Below are 22,036 nucleotides of genomic sequence, written 5' to 3'. Positions count from 1 at the left end.
TACGCTACCCATCCTTTGGAAACTTGTTTGTGAGCAAAGATAATCCTATATAATTAATGCACAGTGTGTGAATTATATATAAGACTGTATCCCGGAAATCGCAAGTCTCAGTCCTTTACCTCTAGGCTACCACTTTCGATCCATAATACTGGATGTATAAGAAACAGTATTATAATTAGTAGCATTAAATTTATTAATCCACACACACATATACATAAACAATCTTGTATGGCTATTTAATTTAATATGTATAAAAATAACAATGTATTTTAACAAAATTATTGCTATACTTTAGGATACAGAAAAACCTGTTTATGTTAATGATTAACATCGTTGGCCTTACGCCTGCGTAACGAACGAGTGACCGATATAGTTCAGTGGATTAGCAAGTTGAAGTTGCAGTGGGCAGGAAATAAAAGATGGCCGCTGTCCGCCCACAGATGACTTTGGTCATATGACAAAGATCGTTGGAACACGCCGGATGAAGGTCGCTGCCAATCGATATTGGAAATCTATGGGGAGACCAATGTTCAGTCGACACTTAGCTTCTCATCCACTGAAATTATGGTGATGATGAACGTTCCTACAATTAGTAAAGACAGTGGCATAAATATCGGTTTTTTATATTCTGTTGGACAGGTAACTCAATTTGAGAACTCCGATCTATATTAAAAGTAGAGATATTGGGTATAAGATTTGATCTTTATATATATTGTTATATCTATCAAAATTATTACGCTCTACTATTTTTATTAATTTTAATTTTCTTCAAAAGTTCGACGTAAAATACAAAGTAGAATTAATATGATATTTTAACAGCAATTTTTAACTTTGGGTGAAAAATGTAAAAAAATGAACGGTTACTCTAATTTATATTTAATATTACAATATTAAAAACATACTTTTATCAACAATTCAATATAAGATAAGAACTAATAGTATACGCAGATCGGATCAGCTATAATAATTATAAAATTTACAGTACTTCGGAATAGCTATGACGTCATATGGAAGTTCAACATCTCAACCCTGCCACACAAAGACATGTGAAATAAGAGAAAAGAGAGGATTGAAGTAATTGTGACGGATGAGAGGTAGAGAATGATAATAAAATAATAAATAAATTTTTTTTTGAAATAAATAGTCATTGTCATAGAAAAAGGTAGGGGTACGAGAGGCCCTACGAAAGGCGCCATGTAAAAACAAACTCTAGCACATACATAATAACATAAGCTGCATTATAATTCGTTGAAAATTAGTTTTTATTTCAAACGTTACTTATAAAGAACTAAATATTATACAGAATCTTAGACGATACGGCGTAAATTACTCGAGTCGTTAAAACCGTAAAGTAAATCAAACAAAGGTCGCGTTGCATGCCGCTGCGCAGTATGTTCGTCTCCCACGGGACTCTGCCCATCAATTATTCCGACCGGGTATTTAGCTTTCCACGCGACGCGTAAGTGTGGTCCGTTTGTCAGGATATGTCTTCATTTATATCCAATAAACGCAATGTTGCATATTCTAAACTCTTTAGGATAAAAGATACTGACACAAAAAAAACTCTTTTTACCATAATATCCTTACCCAAGTACGTTTCCTTTAATAAAGATACAATAGACATTCGTGTTTTCATACATTTGTTCTAGAGCATTCTAAACATAAGTATATTCTCTTCACTCTTCTTCCTTTTTAGCTGATAGACGCCCACTGCAAAGTGTAAACTTTTCTCAAATATATCTATGGGGTAATTTACCCCAATAGCCAAGTTTGGCAGGCCGGTTGACGACATTAGTATAGTATAATAGTACGCAGAGGACGCTGCTGATCATCTTCTGGTAACTCGTTTGTGAGCAGTGAATATCTCATGTAATTAATGTATATATTGTATCCCAGGTACTGAACTTGCGACATACGATCGCAAATCTCTGTCCTCTACCGCAGGGATAACTATGTTCAGTTCATTCTCATACATTAAAAGCAGGGGTAAAATTTTTACATGCTAATAAAATAAAAATATTATCCTAATAAAAACAAAAAGTAAGTAAAAGTTTATTACGTTTTTATTATTATTGATAGTTCTACTATGTAAACACAATGCCCTGATATCTCTACACATAAATGGTGATTGGATTAAGATTTACTATATTATTAATAAAGTGTGAATTACATAAGTTTGCATCTCGGGAATTGAACCTGCAACCAACGATAACAAATCTTCCTCCTCTACCGCTGGGATACTACTGTTTAAAAATTTAGTTATCAAAATGTAATACGCTTCTCAAATAATCGTTTTTATGCCTATAGGAAAATATTTATGCTTGTGGATTTAAGAATAAAAAAACTGTCTGAAAAGAAAATATATTAGTTATCAATATCACATTTGTACATTTATCGTGCACTATAAAAAAGACCTTTTGGCAAAAAAAATTCCGCACGGAATATAAAGTAGCCCGCGACTCGAATGATTGATTTGGAATAGCGCGGAGGTGTCACATAAAATATTGATATCATGTCATAAAACGGGGAACCCCCATCTTGCGTTGACCATCAAAGCTCTTTGCATAAATTTTCTGCTTCCACGCAACTTGATTCTCAAGGGTGTGTAACAGTTTTCGGGTTCTCAGCGTCACCGTGTGGCGTAGTTTTACTCTAAGGGCGTTTTCAATGAACTTCGTAAAAAGGGTAAAGTAAAACGTACTTCTAAGATAGTTATTGAAAAGTTTTATAAGGTGAGTTGACAAGAGGGATGTCAAAATGAGAATATCATTCTCGTATATTTACAAAACTATTCGTACATATAAAAACGTCAATTATTTTATAAAAAATATTATACAGCTTTTTTATAGCTTAAGAACTTTTATATCAACTATTTATTATTTCTATTTAGGCACAAGGAAGGTTTTTATAGTCCAACATTGATTCTTTAAAGAAAAATTATCACATATACTCTTTGCGGCATTTAACGTTAATAAAAAAGTGTATTAGGAATTATTTTACTAAAGAATTGAGGAGTACGAAATACAGGTTGTATTTGTTTAATGTCTAGTCGAGTTTAATCAAGTAGCTGTTGGAGGCGGTACGCTCGAAGTTGTGGAAAATTTTATATACCTTGTCCGAGGTATATGAAATCGTCCAGTAAGTAAGTCGAACTTCCAGAAATGGATCACTCGCCGAATTCACCTCGGATGAGCAGCATTCGGGCTGCTCCGAAACATTTCCCCCAAAATACCTCAATGTCTGAAGATGAAGGTGTTTCTACGGTGTGTAATGCTAGTAATGTCATATGGATTCGAGACGTGGTCGCTCTGATCTGAAGCGGCATTGGATGGGACACATTACTCGTTCAGTCTACGACCGTTGGGACGAAAGGTTTTCGATTGGCAACCACAAGCCGATTGACGCGGCGTGGATAGGCCTCCACGAGCAAGACCGACGACAAATAATATGAAGATTTGAAATCTATTAAGTCTGACATCACTTCCAAATATGGTTTAATTATTAAAATTATCCTAGACGACTGTAATAGGCAGCAATGACAGTTTATTATGACATGATACTATAAAAAGATAACATTTATATTAAAAGTTTCAAACGACCTTTTTATAAAAGCCAAACTCTCCTCTGATATGTTAGATAATTCCGAACTTCCTTTGAAAGTACGGACCGTTTTAAAACTGTTTACATTTCTCTTTTAACCTGCGTTTAAGGGTTATTTTACTAGATTGTTTTAATTGTTTTATGACAGAATTGCAATAATGCCAGTCTTGCTTTATAATTGTGAATTAATCATTTACGGATAACACCATCCATTGTGTGAAAATTGTTGTGTTCAATATGTCTCAGCGAAAGTTATTCATAAGAATGCACTTATAAATTCAATTACTTTAATAGAAATGTGTTTATAAGAGCGTGTTTCATTTGTAAAAACGTCTTATATTCATTTCTTTTCAATGACTAGATTTGACCGTTGTGCTATTGGATGTATATTAAAATTTATCCAATTGTATATTCTCCTTGTGTCATTTGATTCATGCATTTTAATAAACGAGCGACTCCTTTGACGCGAAAGAGCACAAATAAATTTTATCGTCCTATCACTTAGTATCGAAGTGCTTGCTATAAATATACCAAGGTTTGTCGTATTTATGATAAGGCATAAAGTTCGGGATCCCGCCTACTTTATAGCAGTAATCACTTTTCATTTTAATATATACGAAGAAAACTGAACGATTACATACGTAATAGGTTTCTCACTTATACGATGATGACAATGTAATGTAACACTAACAAGGTAGTCAAGCTCTGTTTGTGTTTCATATTTTGTTTCGTTACATAATTTAAAATGTAAGACATGCGGACGTTTTGTTAAAGTTTCCTTTTATTTATTTATTTGTCAGTAAATGAATATGAATAAGTAATGCCCCAAAATATAACTAGCTTAGTGTTTCGGAACGAAAGTTACAAGCGTCTAACCTACTGTAACCTTTACATTCTTTGGAATTAACGGACATATATCATCATTATTATTTCGACCATAGGACATAGACTAGTATAGATTCCTAATAGAACTTTAACAAGGTTTCCTTCCATATTACTTGCGGAAATCTTTTGCTGGCTGTGCAGGTTCGTGGTTATGTCTGTTCCTGTATACTTTATATAGCCAGGAGTTACTGACGTATCGCATTCCAATAGGAAAAAAATACATATTTCAGAGAATTATGAAAGGAACAGGTAAAAAAAAGCTTGAAAGATTTAGATGACAAATGAACTATATTCACCTCTTTTTAGCTTTTACACGTATAACTAATTACTTTGTTATGATTAAGTTATTAAAAAAACGTTGGCATCAAATAAAGTTACCGTAAGGTAAATAAAAACTATAAATAGTAGTTAACATAAATATGCCGCACCGATAGTGGAACGACGACGAACAGACAGACGGGTGTACTACGGGAAGAACACGCTCGTATTGGCTCGAATTCTATCACACGCACATTCTCCAATAACAATTCTATCAGCGCGCCTCACAGGGCGGGGCGGTATTTGAATGCTCCGGGGCCTCCTGTAATTGATTCGTCGTACTGCCTTTTGAATTTCAATGGGCGCGATTAAATTGATATAACTCTGTCGAGGTGAGTGCCTGAGAAGAGAGGAGAGGAAAGGGAGAGAGGAGAGGGACAAGGGTGGGAGTCGTAAATCAAACCGCGGTGCGAGCGCACCTTTAAATTTGAATTCCGTACCGCTATTCCGGTTAGCCCCGCGTTGAGGTTTTTTTAACAACTGCTTTGGGATTACGAAATACTATTCGGACAACTTCAATGTTAAATATCTCTAGGTAGATCGAAGAATGAGATCAATCTACCAAGAAGTTAAAAATAGCTTTTGACTGTCTCTTGTTTCCTAGGTCGCCTCAACCGGTCCTGAGAAATCTAAGGCGAAGGCTTATGTTCGACAGTGGATGTCCTGTGGTTGAAATAATAAATGATGATAAAACATTTGTAGACACAAATGGCAATTCAATATTGTATTTTGTGTGACACGAAGTAATGGAAGAAATAACAAATTGAAATAAATTTATTGACAGACTATATATTTATTGGTTTATGTTAGCTAAGAGAATTAATATTAAATAACGAAAACTTTTTTAAAGAAAAAAAGAAAGTTAAATTAATACACTATAATATACACTGACATCACGTCAATTAAGATACAATTGGATCAAAATACTATCAATAAACCAACATAAAAATTTCATAAATTATGTTAAATTTTAAAAATATCCAATTAAATTTAAAAGGTTTTCAGTAATTTACAAGGAAGTTTATTATAACGAGATGAATTAGAATAAATTGTGAACAAAACAATAAAACATATTTTGTTTTTTTTTGTTTAAAAGCCACAGAGTAAATTAAAACAATTATTCTTAGCTTGTTTAGATTGATGTCAAATGTTTGAACAATTTTAAAGTCAATCTAAACAAAAGTATTAAAATTATCTTTGGTTAATCATTAATTAATAATACACAGATAATTCTAATAACAATATTACAAACTCTTATGTTACCTTAGTGTCATTAAGATATTAACACAGACCGCTTCCATTGATTGACTGATTTAAAATTTGTGGGAGAAGCCAAGTCCAGCTGTGGTCGTCCTGCGGCTGAAATAATTTTGATCCATAAAAAATGTTAACACTTTTTGAAATAACAAGGTAGTCACTTTTCTAAAAAAAAATGTAGTCACTTTTTTCAATTAAAAAACGTAGTCACTTTTTTATAGATTCATTATCATAAACATCATTTCAGCGGCCAGACCTTCACAGCTGGACTTAGATCGAGAGATAAAAGTAATTACTTTTATCCAACGGACTGCGACAGGCACTTTAGACAGTCAGGGTAGCCAGTGAAAAAATAAAATATCAGTTTTTAGAGGAACGTGACAGTCTAAAGCAAACAGTACGGCAACACTAGAGCTTTATTATGTAAATAGGAAGATTACGATGTCTCGACTGGCAACGGGATATTATAATGGCTTCGGAGGCAGCGTGATGCGATTGGACCGGCGTGAGGGCGCGTAACTCGATACGCAACTTGGACGCCCCCGGTGGCATCTAGGGACGTCACTGCCACTTCCGATTTATCGATACAGCCGCTCGAATTTCAGTCATTAAATTAACCCTTACTCGATAAATTCGAATTAACTGCAGATCGACAATTTGTTGATGAAGTATATTTAATAGAATTAGAATGGAAATTTGCTTTTAAATTAAATTGAAAACAGCCAGTACTAATAGCCAGATCAATGAGAGGCATTAGTTGACTCTAAGGCATATACGCTCAATGAGCAACGAAGAGAGCTTCGCAAGAATCAGGAATAAGGAGATCCAAATACGAACGAGAGTAACCCACAAATCCTATATATGTATCCTATATACAATAGTTAGCCTCTTGGACTTTAAGTTTCTGGAGTTACGACCACGAACCCTAAAGCGCGGTGAAAAACGTTCACCTACAAGTTGGACAGAGAACCTTGGTAATGTCGTTAGAAGACACCGCGTGCAGGCCACTTCAAACCGAACCTATTAAAATCTATGGGTGAGGCCTATACCCAGCAGTGAACGTCCCACGGCTGAAATGATAGTGAATAGCAATCGATCGAGCCACATTTCTCCTTTTTCGAGTAATACTGAATTCAAATGCTAACAGTGTATTGCGTCAAAGCTTTGTACCCACGGGACTGGCCTCTAGGTTTAGTCACTTTATGAAGCGCCTGTCTAAGTGACCTAAGAGCTTCGAAGTTGTCATACCAGAAGAAGCTTTCGAACCCATTTACTAAAGAGAAGTTTGTGATTTTTTTATTATTATGATAAAGCAGAAACTCAGTTCATCTATGGTATATCAGTGGTAAAGAACTGTGCTACATTGCCGTCTGGGTTTATTGCAGATTTTTCTCAGATCAAGGCGCGTTAATAACCCATGTAGCTTTAAATTGGAGAATATCATTATTAAAGCGCTTTATCTGATTCTAATTTTCATTAATCTGGATTCTTCTAGCATTTTTTCTGACTTACGCAAGTGATCACTCTTATTGATTCTAAAAGGATAAAAATATTAATAAATGAATGAATGAAAGTCGTATGTCAACGGTTGGATTCTTAGAATCTACTCAACTTTTTGTGAATAAGAAATGTATTCTGATTCTGCTCGCAAAAAGATATGACACGTAACTAAGTATTCTATGGATTCATCGTTGGTGCCGGGTTTAATGGCCGGCTGTATGATTCGCGCTCATTCGCAATGTATTGGCGTTCATATTCAACCAGACTCTTCTCCAAAGAAACCAAATTTTAAATAGTCATACTATGCCTGCTTTTGAAGCCAGAAAATGAGCTAGAAAATGAGCAGATGCTCTAAACTGGCTTAAATTCTTATGCAGTTTACAGAGAGATTGTGCTGCTGTATCTTCCGATACTTTCTCCATTGCGTACAAATTTAAACCTGTACGCAAACTTAAGAAAAAAACGTAGGACATATGGTTTAATACTTTAAAAGATTCGGTATAGTAAAGAGTAATGTTTACTATAAAATAGGCGTTGTACTCTTTACGTTCTGTTATAGAATAAAACATGTCATGCTTGTCAAATGAATAGCATTTGCCAGGTCCTGTAGGGTCTTTTCCGAAGTAATTTTATTTTTGCTCAAAGACTATTGCCAGTATTCCTTTCTACAATTTTTTTAACTCTAATTTAAATCACATTACGTAATTAATAAGTTAATTATCTAGTTATTCGTTTAAAAGCGAAGATAACACTGTTACAAGTCTATTTAATAATGTTATTTTAATTTACCCGTTATATAAATCGAAGAAAAATATTGAAAATTAAATAGGAAACGTGAATATGTCTTTTAATATATGGGTGTCGAATGTTCTAAGCCATAATCTTTTCAAATGCTGTCACAAAACATAATGCAATAGATGATTGTGCTAAGCAAGGTTTCGTTTTGAATTCATGGTAAAGTAATTAGCTTCAAGTCTCACCAGCTTCTTTTCATAGATTCAAAGGCATATTAAAATGAATTTTATGGAAAAGGTTTATTATTTAATAAGCAAATATTCAAATAATAAGGATCCTTGTTTTCATTCAGGCTCTGTCCGACAAAGTTCAGATGTAAAAATCTGTGTAGTTAAACTTTATTAAAAGGTGTAATATTTTGGAGTTTCTTCTTGATTCTTCTTCACAACTGTTGGTGAAGCAGGAGGGACTCAAAAATAAAATAGATTAAAAACAGTTGACAATCAATAAGAGTGCTATAAAAAGTTTCATCATTGCGTTTCTTACAAAGTATGGTATTCTAAATTGTAAATTATCTTTAAAAATGATTATTTCTTTAATATTGTACACGAAAAAAAAAAAAACAAATAGTTCAAATCTATGCAGACAAAAGTACAATGGGTGATCACCTTAGGCAATTTCTTACTGACAACCATAGTGTGGAAACAGAAAGAACTTATCTTTGTAACAAATAACAAGATAATTTAGAATATCATAAATATATAATACAATAATGCATAAAAAGATATACCATGTATATTAAAATACAATTAAATAAATGATATTTTAAAATATAATTCTGAAACATTGTAAATGGTTACTTACTATGTTATTTACTAAGATTTAAGTTCGTCATTGATTTTCCAATAGCAAATAATATTAAAACGAAAACGACTTTAAAATAAAAATTCTCTTCTCGAATGTTCCAGTCGATAATTCGACTCGCGAAGCGCTGCTAACTTCATAAAACTCTCAAAAACTCTAAACGGATTCTGCGTCTCAACTAAGCGACAGTTTTAAAGTAACCCCGCCTTTCCCTAACTCAATTCTGATGCGTCTCAAACTCACCGTTAGCTATCTTTATGTAAATTCCGTCGCCTGGTACGTTTTGCGTTCGCGAAAATGAAGATCTCGTTATGTTTGTACCGAATCCCGTCTCAGTCGAACGCAAATAAGGTTTGCCGTCACTTGAGAAGTAAAGAATTTCATCTCATTGGTGTCGTGACGGTTTTTTTAATGTTCTCGAAAGATCCGTGTGTAAGTTGATTTGTCGGAACCCGTAGAACATCCTCCTTTCAATATGCTCGTATGTGTTTATGTAATTTTTTTTAAGTTCGTTTCGTCTTTCATCTTAACATCTTTTCTCATGAATAAAAAATACGCTTTGACGTTTCGTTGCGACATTCAGAGTACAGAAAATCTATACGAATAATGAAACCGTTACGTAGTCTTGTCAATATTTATTTATTTCGGAAATATATTTACAAATAATGATACCTATATAATAAATACACTTTATATGAACATATATTACGTTACGCCTTAAGGTTCTGGTTTAAAGGCCATAGACCAGTAAGCGAAGCGTGGGCTGTTCAACCACAGAGTGGATAAACTACTTAACATCAATATCATCTAGAGACGCTAGATGCAGCTTGCTTCTCAACTATGTTCTATGAAAAATCATGAAGGAGGTTTTATATCCAGAAATGGAACAGCGGCTGAAATAATTATGATAATATGTAGCGCGATTTATTACACAGAACACCTATTATACGATGATTCAAAAGCGCATGTAAATTTGAATTTGAACAGAATACATTTACTTGCCTTGTTGTTACAATATCATAAGTAGTATTTAATTTATATTATTGCGTTATGTAATGCTATAGTTTAGTGTTTCTTTAGCACTGGCTTAGTTACATATTATATATGTATATTTTATTTCTATAGTGCAGTGAAAAATAAAGAATAAAAGAAAATAATATTGTTAAACGTAAACAAAAATAAACGATATGTTCAACTAAATTAAAACAGCATGCACTGCGAAAATTTTCCAAGTTTTAAGCTGTTCGCAAGTGTAAGCAGCTCTATACAAAAGATCACGTCGCTTAGCTTTTAGCGCTTTCATACAAAAGACTTTGCAGACGTTTCAACGTTGCCATCTCCATTTGCTTTCCTTAAACCTAACTTGTAAATTACTTTCAAATAAATTTCATACTTGTTACCTTGCGGTAGAGTCCAAATTCATTTGCTGCAGCCATTAAAGGAGTAGTGAACCTCTGCTAAGAGGAAACGGATGTTATTTTGAGTGGAATAAGAATTTCTATCCATAATCGTATATTGCAACGTTTTGAATTGAGTGCTTTATTTAAAAGGGAAAGAGGACCTTAATACTTTAGATGTAAAGTTCAATTTTGAAGTAAATATATCGTAAAGCAGGTGCGACAAAGGTGGTGGCGACACGGTACAATTTGAATATATTTGATGGCGCCGGCGGTGGCCATTGTGGAAGGGTGAGATGATATCGGAAAGTGATATTTGCTGTGATGAAATTCGGCGCGACTTGCGCCATTATCAAGCCTTCTCTCTCAATTGGCTTTATTTTATTGTCAACTGTGTCGAGTTTTCGAACATTGAAATAAAAACATTATTTTGCGTAAACTTTTTGTTCTATGTATATGTTTTAATTTATCACTTTTTCATTCTTTTTAACTTTATTTACATGCACAGTCATACGATTATAATTTGACACCTATCATTTATAAAAAAATTTAGTTATCAAACAAAAGTATTAACTTACATCTGGAGCCACTTTTGGTGAATTATTTTTATTGGAGTATTTTAAGTATGCATTTTGTAATTTAATTAGGATCCACTACGCGGCCGTGATTAAATATGCGGGTTCAGTGGTAATTATTAAACTTCTTCTTTTTCTGTTCATCTAAAATACGTCCACTATAGGACATAATTCTCCCCTAGGATAACCACTATGACCGGTCTTGCGCTGCCTGCAAAACTTATGAGTCAGCTCTAACACTCTTTAAGCATATCCATTGATACAAAAAGCAGTTTTGTTAATATAGATTTATATATATACATATATATTGTTTTAAATAAAAGTGTATTATATAATTTACAATAAAAAACATATGGTAAATAGTATACTACTTTAAAATTTAAAAGTATTACATATTAGGAAAAAGGTAAATACTGTTCTAAGACATTGATAAATATTGCAGCTTATAGCCTTACAAAGGCCTTGAGATTTGGCTCTTGTTATAGATATGATGTAACTAATTCCGCTACCGAGTAGTATGTACGGTAAGTAACTTTCCGAGGAACTGTGTGGTAAGATTGAGAGGTTATACCTTTTCACTGTCAGATGGTTTAAATGATCGTCAATGTGTGCTTTGTACGAAATGAAAGGTCACGTATTTAATTTTCATAATAAAATACCCTATATCTTTTAGATTTATATATATTTTTCATGTATGATTTATGTATATTTATATTTTATTATGCTTGCCAAATGTGTTGGATTCAAATTGTAATTCCTTGCTTTTATGATAAGGATTATATAAATAGATTATACACGTGTTTGTATTCAAAGTTATTTCTTTTATCAAAGAGCGCAAGGAATTATCAACAACATTGCTATTATTAATATAAAAATCTTTATTTATACTTAAAAAATTATTAAAATCTTTCGTTGAAGGAGATAGAAATGTATGAGATTGCGTTACAAAATACTAGGTTCCACCGAGATTTGAACTCGGATCGCTGGATTCAAAGTCCAGAGTGCTAACCATTACACCATGGAACCGTACATTTTACATTTTGAATTGGTTCGACCAGTTTCTTTCTAAACTAGACAGCGTCTTAACAGAGGTCAAGGCTCGGATCGTATGAAACTGGTTTCGTCAACTTTCCATTAGCATATAATCTTACATAAATTTTATACTTCAAGCATTCTTTATTTCTCTTTTATATGCATGTTCAAATAATGATTATAAACAATAAGCCGCTACTGTATAAGACATTTAATGATTACTTCCATCGTATCACCTTTGTATGAGATTCTTCAACAGCTGTGTTTTCCTATAGATATCTTGAGTAGATTTTTCCCTGTCGTATCTCCATTCCATAATATAGATCTATATTGATATTTTTAACATATCACATCTAACAGAGGAATATTTAATATCTATCTGGATAGGAGCTGAATACCACATAGTTCAAGAGAACGTGGAAGGTGGTAAAGGGAGAAAAGTCCGCCTTTTAATTTAAACAGAAGCTTTGCTGGAGTTCCTTCCACCATTTCTCCCAGGGCTAATCCCAGCTTTTGATAATGATGATGCAGTTATCTATGCTACCAATGCCACAAGTAGAGGCTTGGCTCTCTTCGGTGCCGTTGAGTCGGAAAGCTAAACGCTTTTATGTGAAAACCCATGCCGAGGTCCTCTTAGCGTCCAGGGCATTACACGGAGCGCACACTTGAGCGATCCAAGACCTGGGATTTTCAATTCAGTGGTACTGCACGTGTTCCCTAGAAAGCCCTTATGATAACTTACGAGGTTTTGGCTGACCGTATTCCACGCTTTGTCTCATTTAGCCGGCGAAATTTGTAAATCAAATTAATGCTATAATATCTAGATTCAGATCAAATAAAAAGTTTCAAATAAAATATTATTACAATGGTCAATGGTACCCCGTATAACAGAACTGTGTTATTTAACCTGTTCGTCCAAAAATTGCGTTTGCTTTACTAAAGAGTTATTCAAATGGAGAATTGTATACAATATCGCTGATATAGTTACAAAAGTGTTCAAAATATCTATGATATACTTCCACTACTATATACGTGATCACGATGGAAATTTGTTCGCTTATTATGTTACGAAATTGCCAAGTATTTTACTGTTTAGTAAAAATATGAACGACCTTCATGTAAATCTTTTTTTCGTTATGAAGAATAGAGTTATCGCTGAAAACACTAATTAAAGATAAATGTTAATTTATGGTAGCTTAGATCACAGTGACATTTTTGTTCATAAACAATTCTTTTCAATTCTGGCGCTGCCCGAAGTCGTTATGATAAAATAAATCCACCCGGGCCGGACTTGGGGCTGAAATCTTCGTGCAATCTCGCGGGGGCGCAATCATCGTGGCTGGGCGCATCAATTATTCACGATACTGATTGCGTCCGAGACGCACGTGGATGTTGCTGAATTATATATGCGCGGCTATTCTGACCAGGGGGGCCGGATTTGGAATTTGCAAAAATAAAAAAAAAATATTGCTAATATTTATATTTTAAGCTTCTCGAGTGGCGACTACGAGCTGGTATCTGGTAGCGATGACATAGTTGAGGTAGCGTACAAAACTGGTCACCACGGCGATCTTTGGGGAAGCCTATTCCTTACTTTCTCGGATTCTATCGGCTGGCATAATATGGATTTAGGCTTTATATTATAATTATTTTATAATTCTATTTACTTTACTGATGCACCGATAGTTAATAGATTAAACCCACATTGTATTAGTTTAATTATAAAATTAACTTACGTTATGTTGTGAAACTACACTCACCAATTACCCACGCCGCATTTACCGGCTTTTAGTTGCCTCTCTGTCTTTCGACCCCAGCGGCCATCGGCTGCCACTTCAAGAGAGCAATTCTTCATTTTTTATTTTATCTCGCAGTGAATATCTGAGCGATCGCGTACTTTATTAAATTAAAATTATACTCCCCAAAATCGAGAAAAGCATTTATTATTTTGTTGTGAAAAAAGAGGTGTGATTAAAATACAGGTTCCACCGAGATTTGAACTCGGATCGCTGGATTCAAAGTCCAGAGTGCTAACCATTACACCATGGAACCGGTATTATTGTTAACAAAATGAAAACATGTTTCATTACTTTTATGCATACAAGTGTAACTTGTATAGATAGAGAAACAGCGCATCTTTTATGTAGTATGATTATTTATATAGCTTTCTTTATATTAAATAACAATTCATGAGATGCCAATTGACAAAAATACCAATGTACGTAAAGTTACCACTTGAAATTAATATAAGCTTGTATTAATATAGTTTATCTATGCTTTAGCATTTCTCTAGGCTTCATAAAATTGGTTAATTAGTAAAAAAAGGTTGATTAACCAAAACTAAAAAAAAATATTACAGTGTAGTAGGATTTCAAGTTGATAATAAAGCTTGGAAATGATTTACTCTGTTGTAAAAGGAACCACAGAATAAAAAAACCCTCTTTGTTTGTTGTGGGTTCTTCTCAAAATAGGGCGCGTTTGGAACCTTCTTAGCTTTAAGATCAAGGATATTATTATAGTGGAGTTCATTATGATTCTAATTCCTTTGAATTTGCACTCTTCATGTAATCTTCCTATGAAGTACTCAAATGGTAAATATCAACACAGATCTGTCACGACTAGCATCAAAAATATTTGGATATTTTTTTATTCCGTTGCCCAAATGCATCCCTGCACGGGACAATAGCGGGCCGCAGTGCGTGCTAACAGGCGTTTAGAGTCCGCCACGTCCCCACGAGACCAGGGCCGGCTTCACTTCTAAATCCAAATGTTTTTTTCCTTCGTACGCGGGTCGTGTGGCCCTGTACTCAAATATAGCTGCGTATATGATAAAATTCTAGACGACTAAGCCAATCGAAATTACTCCGGTTTTTCAAGAATAACTCTGTATTCAATTGGAACCATTGAGTTTGAGATGTCCATAATGATGTATACAGGCGTCTTTTCATTAATATTTTTTTTTTCAAAATGACTGAGTCAATTTTGTTAATCGTGGTTTAATTTAAATATATTTTCAACATACAGGATGGTTGATTAGATCATATATGTTATGTATATGTGTTCAGCCGTAATGGTTTCAGAAATAAAAAAATTACGTTATGTTAATATAGGTAGAAGAGGGTTTCCGAAATTCGGATAGTATCTTACGGAGCCAAATTTAAATTACTTATTATTTATTCTGTATCTTTGCAGACTTTATACTGCTACAAGTAATTGAAATTCCAAAAAAAATCATATAGATCACTCAATATAGAGGGTTTGGAAATAAGTGTAAAAGCTTAAATACTTTTTGCTACCATGCGAGTATACATTCACCTTTTAAATTTTTGACACCTACAACCAAAGGATTCTGTATATGGATAAACTGAATAGTTTCGTGAGATTCTACAAAGGTTCGGAAAATATGTTAAATGAGAATAATTCTGCAATACATTTCAATCACAACTACTCTTTCAAATTGCAAAATCTTTTATCTTTCAAGGAGAAAAGAAAATTAAACAATGATGATTAAGTTTAGTTTACCTAAGTGTGTATACCAATATTCATCATCATAAGCCGATAGACGCGCACTGCAAGGCACAAGCCTCCCTCAATCGCCGTCGCAATGACCGGTCTTGCACTGAGTCTGAGGGTCCACCCAGGCCGAGTATACCGACTTGTTATCGCCACTCGAGAACGCTTCGCCCCAATAGTCGCCAACTGCCACTACAAGCGAGAAATTCTTCGAGCTACGGCGGTGATTTTGCTTCTGTGGATTTCTTCATTTTAGATTCGATCTTGCAGCGAATATTACGATTGTCGAAGCTATAGAATTCTTTTTTTAGTCAAATACGAATATTGCGAAAGTCCATCCTAAGTAAGAAAAGGACCAATATATAGCTACTTCCGCCATGCAGCAGTAGTCGTTCAATAAAATGCGCATTTATCAACGGGCTTGCGAGCGGTGCACTTTGTTGCACGACTACTGCTGCATGGCGGAAGTAGCTATATATTGGTCCTTTTCTTAATTACGAATTATATAAAAAAAATTACATTAACATGTCCAAAACATTTTATTATATATATAAAAAAAATGGTTTTAGAAATAATCAATAAAGTAATAACAAAATATTAAAATTAATTATTGTTTACTTTCAGTAACAGCCTTTATATTACTAGAAATGAATGTGTCAGAAGTTATTGTGCTGCCTGTTGTATCCCAAAAGAAAAATAAGCTAAATATATATTTTAAAATTTTTGAAAGTTTATACAGGCTGTTTGTAAAAACTACACCAATAAACTAATCAGATAATATACAGGATATTATCTATAAAAAAAATTCGAGGACACACACTCGCGAAGATAGGTGATATGATCGACCATTAGTTTAATGAGCAATCGATCATGGCCGCTCACAGCACTCGCCAATGATTAGCAAACATTTTACCGCAACCTTTTAATGGCCGTGCTTTTTCGTAACGCGAATTAAATAATTAGTTTTTTTTTATTCATTTTAAGTTTTATAAATATGCAGATGTAGGAAGATTTAAAGACATTTCTGAATTTCTCTACCAATCTTCGGTATATACATTATACATATATTGTAGGCTCTTCGCAGTATATTACTATTTACTATAAAAAAACAATATGTACGAATGTGCTTAGCAAAGCCTAAGTTAAACAATTGTGACGTCACATTGAGAATTTAATATTTATCGTATTTATTATTGTTTAATAAAATAATAGACCTGTAAAATTATTGCTCTAAGACAGGGATGAGCAACCCGCGGCCCGCGGGCCGCTTGCGGCCCTCGAGGCAAGTAAATTCTAATTTATTTTTGTAATTTTTTTAAAGAAATGCTAGAATCAAGGCTTTAAAAATAATAAAAGTGTCTAATTAGTTGTAAATTGGTTGATTACGACCATAAATTACGTTTAAACCTTGAATATATACTTTATTTTTTTCATGGCCCACTGTTTTTGAAACTGCGGCCCTCCGACCAAAAAAGGTTGCTCACCCCTGCTCTAAGATAATCAAGTCTATATCTAGTGTCTTCTCATGAACTTAACAGGATCATCTGTCCCCGTTTTAAGTGCAAGTTCAACGCTATGTTTATCGGACCGTTGTCTCCTGAGTCTTCTGATACTATTCTCTGTGCTTTTTGGCCTTCTCACTGCTACTTCAACTTCCCAATCGGCCGGATTATGCCATGTTACTTTTATTATGAATCTTACTTTGATTCGACTACGGATCTCCTAGTTAAGTTTCAATTCGTTTTTGTCTTTGTTTCAGCCCATAGATGCCTACTGCAAGGTATAGGTCTTTCCGTGAGGGAGGCTGTCTATGGGTTGATACACCATAATCGCTACGCTTGGCTGTCGGTTTGGCGATTGCAGTGTGGTATTATAGTACGCAGAGAATGCTGCTGCACATACTCTGGAAACTTGTTTGTGAGTATCGGCAATCCTATACAATTAATGCACAAAATCGAACCCGCGATCCTAGATTGCGGGTTCGATTTTGTGCATAGAGACTGCGGGTTCGATTTTGTGCATAGAGACTGCGGGTTCGATTTTGTGCATAGAGACTGCGGGTTCGATTTTGTGCATAGAGACTTCTCAATCCGCAACCGCTGAGCTACCACTACTGTAATGATTACTACTACTCTCTACTCAATGACTAATTTCTGAAATGGCTGGACCGATTTTGACTAGACTTATACTATCAAGTAACTGATGTAACAGACATTGTATCCCGCGAATCGAACCGGCGAACTCACGATCGCAAACCCTTACCACTGAGCTACCACTATACTGCATAAGTTAATTGTGTCCACAAAGTTATGTTACCAATTTATAACTTTAACTTTTATTACATTCTGTTGACATTCTTTTTTAATTTTGCGATTTTTATTTATAGATATAATTTAACAAGAATAATTTCTTGACATGATTCTCCTCGATATTTGTAATTTAACCCTAAAAGCCCCGCTAATGAGACGTCCCCGGGGCGCCTTCTGTGTCACTGCGGTAACCGGAGAACTCCAACCCAAATCCAGTTAGATACCTCTCTGTAAAGGACATAGGGCTTAAAAGTGCTTTCATTAAATATATTTCTTTTCTTACTGGTTAAAAATGTAACCTACATTTTTAATATGAGACTTGGAACTCTATAACGATTTCTACTAGATATTATTTGGTGGTTTCACAATATAACATAGGGATTTCTATTTTTGTATTATTATTCACGTGACCACAGATATAATAGCCATTAAACTTATATTTTATCAAATTATATATAGAAAAACTTCCAGTCTTGTATTGACGAACCGAATGTCGGCAAAGTACCTCGGTTAATGTTGCACTGCAACAACTATGAATAAATGAATTAATATGAATAAATTTTTTCGTAGAGAATTATTTAATTACATTTTTTGAGATATGTGTCATTCATTGTATTATTATTATAATTTTAGTTTTCATTTTAGAGGACAGACTAAATAAATCACAATGACTTTTTGGTTTTAGACATAAACGTTTCCTTTTTACATTTTTATTTTATGAACTATTTATTAGTCCAAAATTGGAATTATTCATTTTTATTCCTATGGATACTGCTCGTCATTTGGCCACAGTTTAATTTTAAGATGATTTGTGATACTAAGTTGTCGTTTTTATTTTGTGTTCAGGAATTTAAAATATAATTGTGCTAATAGAGTTCTTGTATTAATTTTATAAAAGATAGTTATATTTTTCTTAAATGGTAACACTGTTCAACCCCGTCACTTGTGACACTTGACACGTTGACACTTTGTGACAACTTCCTGTAAATCGAGTGAGAGTGGTGGGGTTGAAACAGCGTTTTGATTATTGAGTCGAGAGCTCTGTCACCGTTCGATAACCATCGAAGTGATAAGTTGTTTAGTGGAAACTATGCTAGTTGGCCTATAAGAGTATTAATGGAATATAACTATTTATTGTGCTGTAAATTGGAGTTTTTATGATATTCTTATTATAAAAAAAGAAAATTACAGATGAAATTCAGAAAATACTACTATTTGAACTTTGAGCGTTTCACTGTTCGCTTCTAATTTGTCCAAAAAGTCATTTATTACTTGAATTTTTTTATCGAAATGCGGTAACTTATAGCAGGGTTAGTCTGCTTTAGGATCATATAGGGGGTATGAAATAAAATATTTCAAGATTATACATCATCGTTTATTGAAGTGAAAGTCGCTTATTATAATATAATTTGTTGTAATAATATGACAATAGGATTGCACGTACGTCTTTGGATTGGTTCTTACATCTAACATTATTCTATACATTATTTACAATGAGTAACATTTTTGCTAAATTATTTTTTTTTAATCTCGAAGTTATAAATGTATACACGAATTTTATACATAGTTACATGTAATAGACAAATTGAAACAATCTCATTCATTAATTATTATCATCGTAAGATGACATAGAATACAACGAAACATATTATTTATCTACATTACATATATATATCTTATTAATTTAGTATACAAACTGGATATGGAATTGCTATTAATTTTATAAACAATCTAAAATGACAGGTTTATATTATTTTAAAATAGGATATCGATAGAAAATCTCGTTGATCCACATCGTTTCAGCCGTAGAAGGTTCTCTGGGCGAAGGCTTCTCCCATTGATATACAGTGAAAAAGGTTCTAAGAGACATACATCCAGTGTGCTTGGCAATCAGTGGTCTCCACGCTAGAACTTTAAGGCAAGGACCAGCTGTTCTTCGCGCTGTGTTGTCTGCCAAGTGTCACTTTAGTTTGCCAATTCGCTAGGCTGACGATCTACTGATTGGTGGTCCGATTTTTAAAAAAATTCCGCGCATATCGCTCTCCAATGATCTTTGTCTATCGATATAATTTTTTTTTTATTTAACTCGACGAGATAATTAAAATCGATATGAACTACTTATATACATTTTTGATAAAGACAATTATATATGCTTAATATTTATTAAAAAGTGATTTAACAATATGGCACTTTATTTACAATAAAATGGCTACCGAAGTGAAAGTGTACACTGGCGTATACACCACTTAGAATTACACATGTAACATGACATTTAAGATCGTGAAGACGTTAACATATGTGCTATGGTTTTATTTATAACAAGGTATTGTTTATACAGCGAGTATTTATTTGTGTTTTTAAATATCTAATATAAAATATACGATTACAAATGATGTAAGAATTATGTGACTATACAAAATGGATTTTATATTATATGCGTATACAAAGTGACTACGATCTTTGGCATTGTGGATTTCACTTGGAAATATTATATTTGAAGTTTATTTCACGTCTGAGGATTACAGGTTTGCTTTGCCAAACAGAGTTAATAGGTCTAAAAACCCAGTAATAATATTAACAGCGTTTTCAACCTACTGAGAAAATGTCATAAAATGTTTAAGAAAATGATAAGTGCAGTAATTACAATTGCTTGCTATTTAAAAAAAATAAACGCGTGTAAACACATTTTAATAATTCTGTACTATTATTGATTGTTAGTACAATAATCTCACTTTCATCACTGAAAAAAGCACTGCATCATATTTGTTCGGCATATACAGTATAGAATTAGTTGCACTTTAGCAAGTATGTTAAAAATAAAATATAACAAAAGTAATTATTGATGAAAGAGCTTTAAGCTGACAACTTTGTTTCTGAATTTTACGACACTAACATTTAATGTAAAAATCTCTTTACTGTTTATATTAATTTCTACAATTGTTACAGTGCTACCGAAACTGTTGCACCGCGCCTTAGGTATGCGTGCGGCGAGACGAAGGGGAGTATCGGTTGATACGTTCCGTTCATTTTTCCTCCTCCAATACTTCGCTGCAATTTCACAAGGCACGGTTCAGAGCTTTCGGTAGCACTATAATAAAATTTGTGGATTATGCTAGACCATAAAACCCGATAATAATTACTTGAATGACTTAAAATGCTATAACGTTTATCTATTCATTAAGAGAATTTTTTAATAAATAGAAAACGCATAAAAGGCTTTTAACCGTATTAATAAAAAATACAGGAATGGTATTTGATGGAATAGGTACTTTTTGCAATACACAATATATCTAATGGAGTGTAATCATTGGAATGATTTTATCAGTCTATAGAATTTAATGTAATCAACACAACAAACTATTTTTAATCAAAAGTTAACAGTGTTTATTTAAAGTATATAAAATGTGTGCAATTTTTTATGTTGGATATTTCGTAGATTAAATAACATTATATGATTTTTTTTAAATTGTAAATGTACATAAAGGAGAGACGACACAAAACCTTATAAAGAAATTGGTAAACGAAACAGCCAGTAATTTCGCATTGAGATCAAACATTTTAAAATTAATGAAGCATTCAAATCGCTTTTAAACTTACAACAAACATCTTTGTAGTGGTAACAAACCTCATAGGTTTCTTATCGCTAGCTTTGAAATAACAATGTATATATCATGACACGTTATTTCGTTATAAATTTTACTCTACTGCAAACGCAATAAAGCTGTTTTTAAGTTTTCTTACATTATATTTGCAATGAAATAGCTTAATGTGTATCTATGACAGAGACGGCTCTAACGTTTTCATCTGTCTGAACAGATTTGCGATGTCATGTTCTTAATTTGAAACCCAATACAATTACTTTTAGGAAAAAATATGTGTAGATTTTAGTTATTAACGGTTTATTACGTTCATATTATGTGTTCATATATTACATACGTATAAATTATTATTTTTTTATATTCATCGCAAATATATTAGACAGTTGCAACTATAGGCTATAAAATCACATTGATAAATTTAAAATTCTTTGGTGCAAGTTTTGATAGCATAC

General features: G+C 33.3%; 2 non-coding genes across 2 annotated transcripts; both read right to left on the bottom strand.

Annotated features, from left to right (window-relative positions):
* Positions 1–12,085: 12,085 nt before the first annotated feature.
* TRNAQ-UUG (transfer RNA glutamine (anticodon UUG)) lies at positions 12,086–12,157 on the bottom strand. The gene has a single exon. It is a non-coding gene; the product is annotated as a tRNA-Gln (tRNA).
* Positions 12,158–14,143: 1,986 nt separating this feature from the next.
* Positions 14,144–14,215, bottom strand: TRNAQ-UUG (transfer RNA glutamine (anticodon UUG)). The gene has a single exon. It is a non-coding gene; the product is annotated as a tRNA-Gln (tRNA).
* Positions 14,216–22,036: the final 7,821 nt, after the last annotated feature.

Source organism: Battus philenor, unplaced genomic scaffold (assembly GCF_028537555.1).
Source record: "Battus philenor isolate CCGP_79_NKW_IND1 unplaced genomic scaffold, ilBatPhil1.0.hap1 SCAF_2, whole genome shotgun sequence".
Classification (NCBI taxonomy): domain Eukaryota; kingdom Metazoa; phylum Arthropoda; class Insecta; order Lepidoptera; family Papilionidae; genus Battus; species Battus philenor.
This window is presented reverse-complemented; position numbering and strand designations above follow the sequence as displayed.